This window comes from Lissotriton vulgaris, chromosome 1_1, assembly GCF_964263255.1.
Source record: "Lissotriton vulgaris chromosome 1_1, aLisVul1.2, whole genome shotgun sequence".
In the NCBI taxonomy this organism is placed as follows: Eukaryota; Metazoa; Chordata; class Amphibia; order Caudata; family Salamandridae; genus Lissotriton; species Lissotriton vulgaris.
In genome coordinates this window covers 888,543,220-888,558,741 of record NC_141685.1, presented here as the reverse complement: position 1 = coordinate 888,558,741, position 15,522 = coordinate 888,543,220, and positions in this window count along the sequence as shown.

Sequence of the window (15,522 nt, the reverse complement as noted above, 5' to 3'; positions counted from 1 at the left end):
ACAAGATTTCTTTTGAAAAAAAAGAAAAACTTCCTAAATGACAATATTTGGCCTTGTCCTAAAAACTAACAAGTTTGTATATTATGCTATGGGGTGGTCTCGACCTTTTTCTATACCTGAAGAGACATTTCATGGATGTAATTTCACATTTTATAAAGGCTAGAATGTATGCACTCATAATATCCATTGAGACCTGCCTTTCATGCAATTTATACTCATTTCATGTGAACAACCGCTTTTCAAAATGCAATTTGTATTTTGGGTGGGATTGTAAACACTAGCCTTAGATATGTTCAGTGCTTATACATTTAGTTTTATTGAACTTAATATCGTGGAGTGGGTGTTATGTACGAATCTAGGCCCGCCCCTTTTTTTCTTCTGTACCCGCTCCCCCTTCCCATTCGCCACCCCGCTCCCGCCTCCCAGCTGCTCCTCCCTCCCACTTCATGGCAGAGACCACGCGAACGTGCAGCGGTCCCGCGCAACGGGTGCACCGATTGCGCACGGAATGTGCGCCAAAGGCAAGCCCGTTTACGCCCATCCACGCCTGGACCGCGCCTAGCGCCAGAACCCCTGGACCCCGCCGAACCCAGACCAGCCGACTGAGATACGACCCCTCCACCCTCAACGCACTCAACACCGGATGACCGCCCGCCTGCTATCAAGCCACCCCCAAGCGGACCCTTCACCTGTCAAGCCTGCAAATTCACCGGCCTCCAAAACCGCTCCACGCCCGCCAAACCAAGCAGCAACAACCACCTCAAGTGCATCCTCCTCAACACCCGCTCTGTACACAAGCACGCCATCGACCTCTGGGACCTCCTCGACTCAACAGCACCGGACGTCACCTTCTTCATAGAAACCTGGATGAACGCCTCCTCGGCCCCGACATCGCCATAGCCATCCCGGACGGCTACAAAATCGCCCAGAGGGACCGCATCAACAAATCAGGAGGAGGGATCGCCATCATCTACAGGAACACCATCAGCATCACGACCAACACCGAAGACACCATCCCCAACGCCGAACACCTACACTTCCAGATCCACACAAACCCCAAGACCACCCTCAGAGGAACGCTGATCTACAGCCCCCGGGCCTACGTGCACAATTCAGCGAAACCATCGCCGACCTCATCAGCCCGCACGCACTAGCCTCACCAGACTACATCCTCCTAGGAGACCTGAACTTTCACCTAGAAAACAACAACAACAGTGCCACCGCCACACTGCTTGACAACCTCGCCAGCATCGGACTCAAGCAACTAGTGGACTCCCCCACTCACCTCACCGGCCACACCCTCTACGCCATTTTCTCAGCCAGCAACAACATCGCCTTCAACCATGCCACAGGACTACACTGGACCGACCACAGCTGCTTACACTTTACATTCAAGAGGACCACATCTCACCACCACATGCTTCGGGTCCCCCGCAGATGATGGAGCAAAATCACCATGGACTAGCTTACCACATCACTGAGCCAGAACCCACCTGCCAACATCAACAGTCCCGACACCAACATCGCAGCGCTCAACCTCGCACATTGGATCACCAACTGCGCCGACAACCTCGCTCCACTCAAGAACACCCACAGCAAGACCACCACCAGAAAACCCTCATGGTTCACTGACACCCTCAAAGACCTGGTGCAAAGAACAGACAACGGAAAACATGACAGCCCTCTTATCCGCCACCCGCGAATACCATCAGCAGATCCGGAACACCAAGAGGACATCGCTCATGGAACGACTAGACAACAACACCCACAACAGCAAGGAACTTTTCAGCATCGTCAAAGAGTTCTCGAACCGGACGCCAGCAACAACAACATCACCCCATCGCAAGACCTCTGCAACTCCCTCGCCACATTCTTCCACCGCAAGATTGCAGACATACACGACAGCTTCGGACCCCAACCCCCACCTCCGGACACCAGCCCAACGACCCCCACCACTTCCATCAACTCCTGGACCCCCATCAGCAGTGAAGACACCATCCACGTCATGAACACCATCCACTCCGGCTCCCCCTCCGACCCATGCCCCATCACATCTTCAACGAGGCCGACACCATCATCGCACCCCACCTACGGAACGTCATAAACAGCTCCTTCACATCAGCTACCTTCCCTGAGAGCTGGAAGCACGCTGAGATCAACGCCCTCCTGAAAAAAACCACAGCAGACCCCAGTGACCTCAAGAACTTCCGGCCCATCTCACTTCTCCCCTTCCCGGCAAAGTCATCGAGAAGACCTTCAACAAACAGCTGACCGCGTTCCTCGAGGACAACAACTTGCTTGACCCTTCCCAGTCCAGATTTCGAGCAAACCACAGAACCAAGACCGCCCTCATCGCAGCCACAGACGACATCAGAACCATGATGGACGACGGAGAACCAGCAGCCCTCATTCGCCTGGACCTCTCAGCATCCTTTGACACCGTATGCCACCGCACCCTAATACACCGCCTCAACAACACGGAATCCAGGGGAAGGCCCTGGAATGGATCACCTCATTCCTCACCGGCAGAGCCCAGAGAGTCCGCCTCCCCTTTCCGCTCCTCTGCAACCAAACTCATCTGCGGCGTACCCCAAGGATCCTCACTTAGCCCAACACTCTTCAATATTTACATGAGCCCCCTCGCCACCATCGCACGGAAACACAACATCAACATCATCTCCTACGCCAGATGTCTTCAAACTTTTTGATGCCAAGACCCCCTTGTCAAACTTTTTTAGGCATAAGGACCCCCTCTGACAACATTTTTTAGAACCTGGTACTCTCATCAACGACAACCATAAGCACCCCCAATTCCCACAGCAAATCATTTTTATGGTGGGGAAATCATATTAAACAGTGTTCAGGAAACCAAAGATCAGTGGGTGTGGTCTAAGGTGTCTAAGCTAAGGTGTAGCTAAAAACAAAGGATCTAATTTATGAGGAATTGGCGTGGGGCAGCGCCACAATGTCTTCTTGCTGCGCTGCCCTACGTCAATGTCAATGGGCAGGAATGCACCATATTTATAAAATATGGTACATTCTTGTCCTTTCCTCTTGCGTTGGTGCACAAATTGCTGCCTGGCACCAACATGGGCAGGTTTGCATTTTGAGCTTGAAGGGGCACCTTCCTTCACAAAAACAATTCAGAGAGGCATTTTCCTCCTTCTGTGGGAGCTGCAGAAAGCAGTACACATGAAAAGAGGTAAAAACGAGGAGAAATAAAAACATTTCTCCTAGTTCGCCTTTCCTGGGGAGGTGTACGTTTTTGGCGCTGCCCCAGCTTTACATGATTTTGTAAATATGGGGCTGTGTCAAAATCTATGGGAACCCCCATGCAACGCCTATGGAATACCTCCTTGACGCAGAGTAAGGCAACGTAGTGACTTGTGATGCTATGTCATACTGCATAACTACGAGGCCATGCAATGCCATGTAGGGATGCTTTGCACTGCCTCATAGATATGGTTAAGACGCTTGTACCGCCAGAGAGCCAAAAAAAGTTTTAGGTCTGTCACATTCAGGCACCTACATATGAAATAATGGGCGGTCTAAATGTAATATCAGGCCACCCTGTCATTAATTTACCTATATTTCAAATGACATGTACCATGTCATGAAAATGTACCCTGTTAGTGCTTGCATTTTACCGTAGCAATCCATCCTCCATAATGAGATGCTTACCCAACATGCAATCCCTTCAATATGGGCTCTCGTCTTGCAGCCTGGTGACCTGGTTCGTCTTTATGAAGCTAGTCACATTACTTTTCAGAGAAAGTACTTTGATGGTCACTTGTTTTTCCCCACAAAAATAAACTAGGATCCTATGGGCTTGATCAGCTGTCAATAGGCAATTTATTTGGCTTCTGCCCAAAGACGGCGAAGAATTTAAAGCTTGAGACAACTTCTAAACTCGGCAGCCAATCCCTTTTAAATGGGTAAAATCTAGAATGCGTGTGCAAACAGGGAAGGAAGAGCAGGTGGTTTAACATTTGGACCGGCTTAGTTAAAGCTATGCATTTCTAGCTTCACAAGCACCGTCAAAGACTACTCACAGGAAGTAGTAAAATCAGAAATTACATGCTACTGATCAGCAAGTGGCAGGGCAGAGCAAGAGGAAAGATTAACAGAAAAAAAAAACATGAAATCTCGGAACATTTACAACATTGCTCGCCAAGGTTTGCTTGGGCAGCTCCAGTATTCGCTTTTCTCCCCTCCCTTTAGTAGACATAGGCCATGTTACATTAGCTTGTAACAATTCACGCACCCTTTAAACTGGCAGATTAACTAACAGGGAGCATTTACATTTCTTTCAGGTGGCAAATGCACCCTGGCACGAAAACATTTCACAAAACAGGACACTCAGCTGGAGCCTTTTAACAATAGAAATTAGCCATCTGTTTCCAAGACGAATGTGCGACCCCCTGCCCAGGACTCCAGGGCCCCCTGGGGGTCGCGCCCCACAGATTGAAGACGTCTGTCCTACGCCGACGATACCCAGCTGATACTCTCCCTCACCAAGGACCCAGCCACCGCCAAATCAAACTTCCAGGAAGGAATGAAAAAGGTAGCAGACTGGATGAAGCACAGCCGTCTCACTCAACTCGGACAAGACGGAGGTCCTCATCCTCGGACAATCCCCCTCGGCTTGGGATAACTCTTGGTGGCCCTCGGCGTTGGGCACCGCACCGACAACCACGGACCACGCACGCAACCTGGGCTTCAGCCTGGACTCCTCGCTCACGATGACCAAAATAGTCAACGCCGTCTCATCCTCATGCTTCAACACCCTGCGCATGCTCCGGAAGATCTTCCGATGGATCCCCACCGAAACCAGAAGAACAGTCACCCAGGCCCTAGTCACCAGCCGACTGGACTACGGGAATGCCCTCTACGCTGGAACAACGGGCAAACTCCAGAACCGCCTCCAGCACATACAAAACACCTCTGCACGACTCATCCTCAACATTCCCCGCCATACCCACATCTCAACCCACCTGAAAAACCTCCACTGGCTCCCCGTCAGCAAAAGGATCACTTTCAGACTGCTCACCCACGCACACAAAGCACTCCACAACATGGGCCCGGAATACCTCAACAGCCGACTCACGTTCTACACCCCCACCTGCCAGCTCTGCTCCACCAGCCGCGCCCTTCGCCATCATCCCACGCATCCGCAGAACCACCACCGGAGGAAGATCCTTCTCCTACCTAGCGGAAAAGACCTGGAACGTCCTCCTCACCCACCTACAACTGACCCAGGACCACCTCAGCTTCAGGAAGCACCTCAAGACCTGGCTCTTCGAGCAGTAGCAGCGCCCCGCTCCCCCCAGCGCCTTGAGACCCTAACGGTTAAGTAGCACGCTCTATAAATTTCTGATTGATTGATTGATTTCTCTGTGTGTGCATGTTTGTCTCTGTGTGAATCTCTGTCACTATATGTGCGTCTTTGCTTCTGTGTGTGTGTTTGTGTTTTTGTAAATGCATCTCTGTATGTGTGTTTGTAGGTACGCATCTTTGTTTCTGTGTGTGGTGTCTTTCTATATGTGCTCTCTCTTTTTGTATGTGTTTTCTGTCTCTGTGTGAACTTATGTTTATTTTTTTGGGTCACTAGTGAAAGCTATTAAAGTGAAGCAAAACACTGTGTGTTTGTAAAATACCCCTCACACATCAAATGCTCATTTGATGTCATGCTTCATCATTGGGGTCTTCCCGTTCTTGCTACAGGACAGTGCGTGCTGCAACCTACGGAGTTGTGGGAGCACTTTTTATGTGTAATACTGTGTGTTCTGCAGTAGTGGGAAATGTGCGTGTCTATGTTTACTTTTTTATCTCTGCGTGTCTGTGTCTATATGTTCGTCTCTGTATATGCGCCTCTATGTCTTTGTGTGTGCATGTCTGTGTCTGCATCTCTGTGTCACAGTCTCTGTTTCTATGTGTGTGTGTGTGTGTGTTTGCCTGTATGTGTACTGCTTTGCTTCTCCTTACAAGAAACAAACAACACTACAATTTCCATTAATCTATAAAAATAGGCTCCAAGTTTTCCTTTTATGAACACATATCTCACTTTACATTATCCCTTTGCTTACAGTTCTAACCACTCTTTACTTTGTTATTCCTTTACTCTATACTTACACCTTTTAGTCCATGTTATCCCTTTATATTGCAATATTTTAGGTTACATGCACACATTATTATGTAAAACACCACATATAGCATAAATGTATCGTGCACATACACTCGCACATTGTCTATGAACTAGTGTTTAGATTTCTTTTATATGTGTTTGTTTAGCCTCCTCCACTTCTATTTAACACGCAAATAAACACACTACTTAGTGTAGAAATCTATATATTATAGCCAAAAAAAGTCAATATAAAAAAGCAAAAGAAAGGGGAAACGTATACAGTAAGAAAGCGTAAAACGCCCTCAGCTTGCTTAGTGCGAAAGTAGTTGTGTTTGTCTCTGTCTCTGTGTGTGTATCACTGCCTTTGTGTGTGCATTATTGGTGCATCACTGTCTCTGTGTGTGCATCTTTAGTGTGCTACTGTGTTGGAGTGTGCATCACTGTCTCTGTGTGTGCATCACTGTCTCTGTGTGTGCAGCATTGTTTCTGTGTGTGCATCATTGTGTCTGTGTGTGCATCATTGTGTCTGTGTGTGCATCATTGTGTCTGTGTGTGCTATGTGCAACTTTGTCTTGGTGTTGTTGGCTCTCTGTCTGAGTGTGTGTTTCTGTGTTGGTGTGTGAATGTCGCTATCTTGCTGACTGAGTACCTGTTTTTGTGTGTACATCTATTTCTGTTTGGCGTCTGTGTTTGTGTGTGCATCTGTCTTTGTAGGTGCGGTTGTCTCGGTGTGTACATCTGTGTTTGTGTGTGCATGTGCTTTTATGTATTTGTGTTATGTGCATTATTTTGCCTGTGTGTGCATTACTGTCTCTGTGTGGACGTCTCTGTTTTGTGTGTGCAACATTGCCTATGTGTGTACATTTCTGTCTTTGTGTGTGCATCAGTATTTTTATATATGCATCATCGTCTTTGTGTATGCGTCTCTGTTTATGTGCGTGCAGCACTGTCTCTGTGTATACATGTTTGTTTTTGTGTGTGAAACACTACCTCTCTGTGTATATTTCTGTCTTTGTGTTTGCACCCGTATTTTTGTATGTGCATCATCGTCTTTGTGTGTGTGTCTATGTTTCTGTGTGTGCAGCACTGTCTCTGTGTGTACATGTTTGTTTTTGTGTGTGGATCAATACTTCTGTGTGTGCATCACTGTGTTTTTGTGTGCCTCTCTGTCTCTGTGTGTACGTCTCTGTCTCTGTCTTTATGTGTATATCATTATTTTTGTGAGCATCTGTTTCTGTATGTGCATCTCTCGTATGTCACTATCTCTAAATGTGTGCATCATTGTGGCTGTGTACGCTTCACTGTGTCTGTATATACGTCTATTTTTTGTGTGTACATCACTGTCTCTATGTTTACATCACTGTCTCAGTGTGTGCAGCAGTGTCTCTATGTATGCAGCATTGTGTCTGTGTATGTATCGCTGTATCTGTATGTATATCATTGACTCTATGCATACGTGTGTGGCTTTGTATGTGTACCTCTGTTTTTGTGTCTACACCACTGTCTGTGTGTATGTTTTTATTTTTATCTGTGCAGCACTGTCTCTGTGTGTACGTTTCTGTCTTTGTGTGTGCATTATTGTCTCTGTGTGTGCATTATTGCCTCTGTGCAACATTATCTCTGTATGTACATTTCTGTTTTCTAGGTGTGCATTATTGTCTCAGTGTGTACGTTTCTGTCTCTGTGTGTGCATTACTGTCTCTGTGTGTGCATCACTGTCTCTGTGTGTGCATCACTATTTTAAACGTGCAACATTGTCTCTTTGTATGCATTTTGGTTTCGGTGTGTGCTGCACTGTCTCTGTGTGTGCATCTTTGTCATTGTGTGTGCAGCGTTGTCTCTATGTGTGTATCACTATTTTTGTGTGTACCTATCTGTCTCAGTGTGAATGTCTTTTTTTATGTGTACGTTTCTGTTTGTGTCGCTCTGAGTTTAACTATGCAATACCTTCTTATGTACGTTACTGTTTCTGTGTGCAACACGGTCTGTGTGTATGCATCTACGCTTTATATCTTTGTCTCTAAATGTTCGTACCTGTATGTACCTTTCTGTCTTTGTATCTGCGTCACTGTCTCTGTGTGCATTTCTGTTTTTTTTCTATACATCTCTATATGTTTCTCTGTCTGTCTGTGTACTCCACTGTTTGTGTGTCTGTGTCTTTGTGTGTGTGTGTGTGTGTGTGTGTTCTGTCTGTGCGTCTCTGTCTGTGCATGTTTGTTTCTGTTTGTGTATCTGCATGTCTACCTTTGCATTACTGCCTTTGTATGTGTCTTTGCTTGTGGTTGTATTTCAATGTCTGTGTGTATGCATCATTGTCTCTGTGTGTACATGTCTGTCTCTATATGTGCATTATTGTTTCTGTGTGTGCGTCTTTGTCTCTCTGTGTGCAGCACTGTCTCTGTATGTGCATATTTGTTTCTGTGTATATAATTGTCTCTATGCATGCATTACTGTCTGTGTTTGTGCATCATTTTTCCTGTATGTACATCACTGAATTTGTCTGTGTGTCTCTGTGTGTATCATTGTCTCTGTAGGTGCATCACTGTGTCTGTGTGTGCACATCATTGTTTTTGTATGTGTATCACTGTCTTTGTATGTGTATCACTGTTTATGTATGTGCATCACTGTCACTGTGTATGTGTATTACTGTCTCTGTGTGTGCGTCTTTGTCTTTGTGCATCCAGCATTCTTTGTGTGTGCATCTTGTTACTGTGTGTGTATATAATTGTCTCGATGTATGCATTACAGTCTCTGTATATGTGTCTCTGTCTCTGCCTCAGTGTTTCTCTGTATGCATCACTGACTGTATGTGTACATAACTGTCTCTGTAGGTGCATTATTGTTCCTGTGTATATATCATTGCATCTGTATGTGTATTGCTGTCTCTGGTTGTGTGTGTGCATCATTGACTCTGTGTGTGCATCACTATCACTGTGTATATATCACTGTCTTTGTAAGTGCATCTTTATCTCTGTGTGTGTGATTTTTCTCTGTCTCTCCATCTTTGTCTTAGTATGTGCATATGTGCATTTGTATGTGCATATCTGTCTTTGTAGGTATATCACTGTCTCTGTATGTGCATCACTGTCTCTGTATGTGCATCTCTGTCTCTGTGTGTGCGTCTCTGTCTCTGTATGTGTTTTTTTCTCTGTCTGGGCATCACTATCTCTGTATGTTCATGTCTGTCTCTGTATGTGTATCTCTGCCTTTGTGTGTGCATCATTGTGCAACTCTATATGTACATCACTGTGTGTGCATCACTGTTTTGCATATGCAGCATTGTCTTTGTGTGTGCCTTACTGGTTCTGTGTGTGTATCTCTGTCTTTGTGTGTGCACGTCTGTCTCGGTGTGTGCATTTCTGTCTCTGTGTGTGCATAATTGCTTTGTGTGAGTGTCTCTGTATATACATCCCTGCGTCTATGTGTACATTATTGCCTCTATAATTGCATCAATGTCTCTGTGTGTGCATCTCTAGGGCGGCATTGTCTCTGTATGTGCGTCTTTGTATCTGTGTGTACATTTATAGTGCATGTCTGTATCTGTATGCACATTTCTATCTATGATTATGTGTCACTGTCTTTGTGTGTACGTCTCTGTATGTACATCACTGTGTCAGTGTGTACATTATTGCCCTTATATGTGCAGCACTGTCTCTGTGTGTGCATCTTCAGTGCAATAGTATCTCTGTGTGTGCATCTTTGTACATGTGTGTACATTTATAATGCGTGACTGTTTCTGTATGTACATCACTGTCTCTGTGTATGCATCACTTTGCCTGTGTGTACATCCCTGGTGCTTTTCTGTCTTTATCTGGGCATCATTATCTATGTGTGAGCGTCTCTATCTGTGCGTGTCTGTGTGAATACCTCTGTGTTTGTGTGTGCTTTACTGTCTCTGTGTATGCATCACTGCCTCTATATATGCGCGTCTGTCTCTTTCTATGCGCCTCTGTCTCTATATAAGTAACACTGTCTTTCCCTGTGTGTTTCCTTCTCTGTGTGTACGCTGTCGGTGCAACTCTGTATGTACGTCACTGTTTCTTCCATAAACAAATCAGTACTAGTTACATAACAACAATTTCCATAAGTGCATTAATATTTGACTTACATTACATGCTCTGCATTTTTCATTTTATATACATGCTTTTATATTTGTTCAAATTGAAAAACTTCCAACTCAGCAATTCTAGAATATTTAAGTGGCAAACAATGATATGTTTTTGCAAACCTTACACTAATACTGCTAACTACAAAAACACATCTGCCAAAAATAGGTGTATTTACATAGCATTTATCTACCTAACTATACGCTATTAGTATTATAATATTTAATTTAAAAAAAAATACATTTATCCGCTCACCACTAAGCATTACTAACAAGCTAAAATGAAACCAAAACCAGGGCTATTCATGCTCTGTTGTGAAAAATTCCCCCTCTCGCCCCTTCTTCCTCGTCTTCCTTCATCTTATCTGTGTTTCTTTTTTTCTATACTGCCATTGGACATTGCTATTGGTCAACTCTCTTTACTGCATTTTATTGCCTTTCACCTTATTTAACCTCGGCAAACAATATCTGCTACAAACGCTTCCTTTGTTGCTGTTACTCCAGGTACATCGTTTCCGTACTGCAGTACCCAGTCTTACAATTGCGCTAAGAACATTTTCATTTTTAAAGCTTACTTTCAAATAACTATTAGATACTTCAGTTGTCCTTATTAATATATTTGAACTTACTATAAACTACAAGTTTTTTTAGACATTTTAACGTTCTACTCCATGTAAGCAAAAAGATTAGCTTAGAACTTAATTAGACAATGTTAATAGATTTGCTCTAATTGTTTTCCTCTTCTACATTTTAACACTGTTTATTTTTTATAATCCACAGCAAAAAAACTTCAAACAAAGAACACTACTGTGACGTGCCCAAAAACATTTGCAAGCACCATACTATTGACAATATTAGAGCTCTGGTAAGTACATTACAGATCAAGTGTATTTAACCTATGTAAAATTGCTTAATAAAACGAAAGGACATTTAAGGTGCATTATCATAATGCTATACACAGTAGACAAGTTTTTGATACTTTGTACTTTTATTACACCCTCAACGTAAATAATGTTGCCATTTAAAGAAATTAACATATTATGTGAAAATAGACACCTTTTGTTACAGTGTTAAGAAAAAAGTTACAAACTATGCATCCTAACTTAGGTCCTGTTGTATTACAGGGTAAGAATTTAATCTTATGTACTGCAAATTTTAGGGGCTCTATACTAGGAAATGACCAATGCATAAATGTTTAATACCCTTTAAAATTACATCATGTTGCCGTTTAAAGAAAGTCACATAATATGTAAAAATACACACCTTGTTACAGCGTAAAGAAAATTGTTAGGAACTATGCATCCCAACTTAAGTCTTCTTGTATTACAGTGTAAGAATATGCTCTTTTTATGGAGTTCAAATTTTAGGTGCCTCTGCATTAATGTTTACTACTCCTTAAAGTTAAATTATGTTGCTGTTTAAAGAAAGTAACATATTATACAAAAATAGATACCTTGTTACAGCGTAAAGAAAAGTGTTATAAACTATGCCTCCTAAATTAAGTCCTGATGTGTTACAGTGTAAGAATATGTTATTTATATGTACTAACAATTTTAGGTGCCTCTATACTAGTAAATCTCTGGTGCATTCATGTTTACTGTGCAGTGTGATGTTTTATTTGACATGAAATGCACATAGAAAACTTGTGATCAATTACACGCTAGAAGCGTGACTATTTTTATTACTCATACGATTTTACGGTTCTCATTTTTTATGCTTCAGCTTTCTTTGTTTCACCTGATTCTGCGAAGGCGAGGTGGGGAGGAAGAGCCTTTTCCACCCTGGCTCCCAAGTTATGGAACTCCCTCCTGCCGGAACTCTCTAGTCAACCCTCACTGGTAATCTTCCGTAAACCTCTTAAAACCTGGCTTTTTTCTCAGGCTTACTATGGTTTTTGCATTCGATTCTCTAAGACTGTATGTTTTGTTGGTTCTCTGCGCCTTGATGCCCTTGGGCTCTGTCTGAGCAATACAAATTCCCTATTCATTCATTCATTCATTCTAGGCTACATTACAGGTGCATTAATTTTTCCTCTTAATAGCTCTGTAATTTGCCCTTCTTCTCAATAGTGCCCTTTGTTATAACTGCTCTAAGATAGTAAAGTGATACAGGTCAAAAGTGAGTTGAGGCAAAGTACAGAATTTAGCATGCATCCTAACACAAACTACATGTAAAAAGTTTTCCTAATAAAATGGTTTATTATGCGTCAGCTGTACCGGTAAATTCACTGCAGTACGTACATGAGGAGGCGCCCCCATTTTTTTCCTTTGCTAAACTTCCATACATCTTATGACGTATATGATTACAAATATGCGTCCCTTCTATATTTTTCTTTTTCACTTCCGCATTACTCAGCCTTACATAGTCCTCTTAACACAGTCCAGTAATAACAACTAAACAATATTAGTCAACAGTGTTAACTATTGCTACTATTTAGTCATTAACAGTTTTTTATGACGCTATATTCCCTTCCCAATAAAAAACACACAAATATTTAGCAAATGCTTCACATAAAACCATGCTACCTATTACTATTGCTGTTGTCTCAATACTTTGCCCCGTACTCTAGATTACCATATAGACTATTATGTTAAATGTATTTATATTGTGATCACTGAACACTACTAAATTGAGGTATCAAACAGTCAGAAACAACCACCACTTAAGGCAATCATTCATTCGCCCCTACAATTTAGCTACACTGACGGTACTAATTAACCCTTACGCACAAAATGCTCTACCTTTACACCACCACACTCTAATACTTTACACTTTTATAAACAATCCCCATATGTCTTCTTCTACTAAATAGCTACAGACATGCTAAAGCTTTCGTACCGTACAAATAAACCAATACATTGCACATATCTCTACTACAGAATGTAAAGTTAATGGTAGAATATTACCTAAAATACACACTAGCGAACATGCACAATATTCCAGAGAACACATATAGGTATTACTTGCACCCATCAGTTCCTAATTACATGCAATAGTATTTAAGTAATTGTACTGCACAATAAGTGATAGAGTACATTTGCTGAACGTTCATACTACATTTACAAAAGTATGTGCAACTGCCTGTGTTAAAAGGCACAAAGTACAGGTCAATAACTACATTATAGCACATAAAAAACATTGAAGTGCTTAACACAAAAACACAGAGTCGCGCGCATGAAGATTTATATATTATTATTATTATTACTTATTATTATATAAGTGTTTTATAGAGTACGAACTTGACCCGTGAGGGTATCAGAGCGCTTTACAAGGTTTACAGAAGAGAACGAACAAAAAGGCATATATGTACAACAGTATACAAAAAAAAGAAAGAAAAAAATAATTGGAGTGGGGCAGTGGTGCTGGACTCATAGGGAGTAAAGGAAACACAAGTGGATGGTTACGTTAACAGTTACAGACCGTAAAAACACCACCGAATCTTGGTGGTGTGAATAGGTGAACTGCGGCAAAGGGATAGTCTTAGATTAGTCAGGAACAACTGAAGTGGTCGATGGCAGGGCTTAGATGAGGAATTTACCCATGAGGAAAATGTTGGCCTCCTTTTTGAAGTGTGCCCAAGAAGGGATTCTGCTAATGGCGGGTGGGAGAGACTTCCAAATTCTTGGTGCGGTCTCTGAGAAAGCCCGATTGTAGGTTTTTTTCTTCCGGAAACAGGGAAGTTGGAGCAAGAGGTCTCTGGCGGACCAAGAGTTCCTGTTTCTTCCAGATACCACTAGTTTTTGTGCCAGATAAGCAGGGGAGTTTGTGTATAGAGCCTTGTGTGTGATGCATGCAAGCTTCAGCTGTATTCTGGCCTCGAGGGGGAGCCTGTTCAAAGCTTTCAGATGTGGAGAGATATGGTCAAATTTCTTGGTGCCAGTAAATAGTCTAGCGGCCACATTGAGGCAGGCTTTTAAGGGTGCCAGGGAGAGCTTGGGTTAACTGGAGAGGATGGAACAGCCATATTCCAGCGTAGGGATGACTAGTGCTTGGACTGCCATTTTTTGGTCGGGAGCGTCGATGAATGGTTTCAGCTTTCTTGGGTAGCTCAGATGGAACCTGGCTGACTTGCCCATTGAGTTGATGTGGTCCCGCATGTTCAGGTTGCTGTCGAGGATTATTCCCAGGGATTTGGCCAAGTCCATGATGGTCGGCAGGCAGTTTAGGGCTGTGATGTGCATGATCCACTTCTGAATCTCAGGGTTGACTTTTGTAGGGGAGATTAGGAGGAATTCAGTTTTATTTGTATTGAGTTTGAGTTGGTTAGAGGCAAGCCATTGGATGGTCAGCTTCAGGGTCTCATTCAAGGAGAGGATCTCCTCGAGCGAAGAGATTTTAATGTATAGTTGGGTGTCGTCCGCGTACATATGGTAGGAGATGTTAGCGGTGCGAAGAACTTCAGTGGGCGGCTCTAGGTAAAGATTAAAGAGGGTGAGGGACAGGGTTGAGCCTTGAGGGACTCCAACCGTGACTGGGGTGGGAGCTGATAGTTTGCTGTTAATTAAGAATCTCTGTGATCAATTGTAGAGGAAGGACCTAAACCATTCTAAAACAGAGCCATCCAAACCCACCCCAAGTTTGAGGTGTTCGAGTAGATTTTCATGGTTGACCGTGTCGAAGGCCGAGGAAAGATCTAGGAGGATAAGAAGGCAGGTTTTGCCTTGGTCTAGGGCTTGGAGGGCTTCGTCCACGATGTGGAGCATAGTAGTTTCAGTGCTGTGCCCCGGTCTGAATCCAGATTGGAAATCGTCAAGTAGGAGGAAGTTATTGATGTGTTGACTTAGTTGCTGTTGTACACACTTCTCTAACACTTTGGCTAATAGAGGGATGTTGGAGATAGGTCTGAAGTTGTCAGAGGAGGCAGAATCCAGTGATGTTTTTTTTAGAATAGGGAGGACTTGGCCGGCTTTCAGGGCATCAGGAATCAATCCTTGCTGGAGAGAGGCGTTGATAATTGCAGTCCAGCTAGGGACAATGGATTGGGAAGCAGCAGCGAGGCAGTTGGATGGTAGAGGGTCATTTAAGTGGTTATGCGGGTTTAAGGTGGAGAGGATTTTAGCGACAGAGTCATTGTCATAGTATTTGAAATCGGTCCAACATGCTTAGTTTTTAGGAAAGGCCAGAGAGAGTCGCGTGGAAAGGGGGGGCTGGTCAGGAAGAGCTTGAGAAGATGTAGCAGTACTGAGTTCATTTCCTAAAGCAGTGATTTTTTCAGCGAAGAAGAAGGAGAATTCCTCACATGATATTAGAAACTTGGGAGCTTCTTTTGGTTTTCAGCCAGTTTATTTGATTG